A 2,939-nucleotide genomic window follows, 5' to 3' on the forward strand; every position below is an offset into this window, starting at 1 on the left:
TGACTGGGATGCAGCAGAGCATGTTACAGGTATTCCGCTGAAGCCTCTTGGTTGGCTTTTCCAATCAGACACCTTTGCCCTGCTTTTCACCTAACACGGCCAGACAGAATTGCCACAGCCCCGTCCGGTGCTCGAAACTAGGCTTCTTAAAACTGCCATGGAATCAATCTACACTCACTTCCCTCTTAATGCTCCCTTCTCTCTGCCCTTGGCCAAATGTAACCTGTTGCTTCACAAAACAATCTTTTCTTTCCCTGTGCCCCATTAGGTCCACTTTCTCTTCCACTCACTCCCCGAAGCCCTCACCACTGTACAAGGGCCATGTCTGCAGCCTAGCCCACAAGTACTTTGTCAACACTTCAAGATTTTTCTCTCCATGTCTTCTCTTGAGTAATGTTCACATCTGCACTATTGACCCCAGGAACAGAAAAGTCAGAAATCTATCAGACCCCTCCCTGAAGGTCCTATGTCTCCTTGGAACAGAGAGAGCTTTCAAACGTGGCTTCCTGAGTTTTCCAATTTGCTGGTGGGTGGATCTGGAGTGGGTATCCCGTCTGCACATCTGGCAGAGGCGCTTTCCAGATTTTCCTCATGACTCAGGATCAGTTTCTGACTGCTAGGCGGGGCAAAAGCTCCTGAAGTTTTTGCGAGGCACCTCCCCCTGTGAGCAGAGCTTGGTACAGTCCAAATAGTTTTCAGGTTAAGAAAGCCAGAATCTTTGTTCAGCCGCACTGACTGAACAGACTTTGTAGGGGTTACCTGGCCAAGAGCAGCGGCGGCGATCAGCAGCAAGGCTCCTGGGATAACTCAGGTGAGCAGAGAGGGCATTTGCAAACTTATCCTGCAATTTTATTTGCTGGCTAATGGAGTCTTTTGAAAGAGGTGAAGAAATTTGAACTTTAGAGTTCATAGAACTCTGCAGCTATCATTTTAGGACTTGTTGGAATCGAGTAGGTGTGTGTAATAGTTTGGAAAGTTAAAAACTAATGGCATAACTTTCTGTTGGTTATTTGGGTGTGTGTGGGTGACTGTTTGCCTGGTGATGAGGTTTTTCTGGTGATATCTGGTCAGTTAAGTGGTGTGTGTGTGTGTGTGTGCGTGTGCGCGCGCGCGCGCGCATGCACGTGCATGGTTTTGTTTTGTTTTGTTTTGTTTTGTCTTCTGTTACCCAAAATACCTGATAAGAATAAACCTGGGAGAGAGGTGTGTGAGAGAGAAATCAGGCTGACAGTGCTTCCCTCTAGCTTCTGCTGACCCCCAGCTGTGGGCAAATTATTGAAATGTAGGCATAATGTTGGATCTACACAATGCACAAAAGGTCTTTAAAAGCCCTTAGAAGTGGGGTGCACAGGCTGTGTGCTCTTGCACCAGAGGGAGTGGCTGCCCTGTCTGCACAGCGCGGGGGGGCGGGGAGGGGGGGTCTTCCTGCCCTGGCAACAAGCTGATCTTAGCTATTTCATTATCAGCCCATGGCCAGCCTGGTTTTATTTTTCTCCGAATTTAAACTTTGATTTGCAGCCAGGGCTCTATCCCCTTCCTCCCTACTACATTGCCACTCACCTCCTAGGAGCTTAACTGGGCTCCTTGGCCACAGTGGGCTGAGGGGTCAGGGAAGAAAAAGGTTCAGAGTATTGCATTTGAAAATTGGTTCCAAAGCTTTGGAGCTTGAAGTTTTGTTAGAAACACATAGGTAAATTAAACAAATTCTAACATCCGGATAGTCATCTCTGGCTTCAGGATGGAACATCATGATTTGTATTAATGTTTTACTGAAAGGTGGCTAATGTCTCATTTGCTAATGTTTGCTGTGAAATTAAGGACATTTTATAGTCTGGAGGAATTAAAAAAAAGATTTTTCGGGTGGGTGGGGGGCGGACTGCTAATTAACTCTTTCTTTCCTCTGGCTGTTTGTGTGCATGAGCTTGTGCGCGTGTGAATACTTGGAATTGGAATAGCATTCTTTATTTATCCTTATAGAGCCCCTAGCAGGCTAGGGAAAAGTCTAAACACTTCTGTTGTCAGGAATAGGTTTAAAAAAATCTTTCCATATCCTTGGGTGTTTTCAGTTCCTAAATTAAAAGCAGAAAAAGTCTCTTTGTGACCCCCAAACAGTATTTCTTTGATTGTCCTTGATTTGAAATCATCTCACCTTCTGACAGTTGGCAATTCAAACACAAAACTCCTAAGTAAATACTTGTAAGAAGAAAACGGGGAGGATTCTAAAAAGCAGGAGGTCTGTAACTGTGTAAACTTGGGCCAGTGTTTTCACCTCCCTGAAAAAGCAAGGAGTTGGGCAAAATGATTCCTAAGTCTTTCCAGCATAACATTCTATAAAAATTGGAATTTTATCCTCACAAGGCTTAAATTAGACTTCTAGTATGGGCTTCTTCATCTAAGAGGGGAAAAATGGTTAGTGTGGCAAGTCAGCCAAAAATGAGGGGTGGAAGAGAGAGTGGGTACTGAATGGCAGAGGGGCCATTTTATGTTAGTCTTTTAAATGTCAATGAGTGTCTTAGTTAAGGCAGGTGATCAAATTTCATTTTCCACTAAGGACAGGAAAGAGATTTAATTTGCTAATAATGAATGTTTTCTAATACTTCTGCTGTTCATTGCTCTTATCTTTAACAGTTAAAACAGCTCACATACTTAATTCCATTAGATTCCCCCAATAATACTCTGAGGTGCATGGAGCAGCCATCCTATTTCCTTTGTGCTTATGGGGAAACTGAGGGACAGAGATGCTGCCGACACTAAATGGTGGCGTTTGGGACTTGATATTGGATCTGGTGACTACGTGTTTTCTTTTTATGATTCTGGGTTGTTTTGTATGTTCTGATAAAGTTTTTCAATGATGGAATTAAAGGAAATTGTGTGCTCTTTTTTCTTTGAATTTCTTTGAACAGTCTTCTCTCTCTGGTTGGAGTACCTGTGTCCTAGAT

At 43.8% G+C, this 2,939-nt stretch overlaps 1 protein-coding gene across 1 annotated transcript in view; it reads left to right on the forward strand.

Annotated features, from left to right (window-relative positions):
- The first annotated feature begins 699 nt into the window (after window positions 1–699).
- The window catches only part of CAPN6 (calpain 6), a 25,258-nt gene continuing 23,018 nt past the window's right edge, over window positions 700–2,939 (forward strand). The window contains exon 1 of the mRNA XM_077776453.1: window positions 700–811. The gene's annotated coding sequence lies outside the window, so the exon portion shown is untranslated. The remainder of the gene's footprint in view (window positions 812–2,939) is intronic.

The sequence above is a fragment of the Crocuta crocuta genome, unplaced genomic scaffold (genome assembly GCF_008692635.1).
Source record: "Crocuta crocuta isolate KB4526 unplaced genomic scaffold, BGI_CrCroc_1.0 scaffold238, whole genome shotgun sequence".
NCBI classification, from domain to species: Eukaryota; Metazoa; Chordata; class Mammalia; order Carnivora; family Hyaenidae; genus Crocuta; species Crocuta crocuta.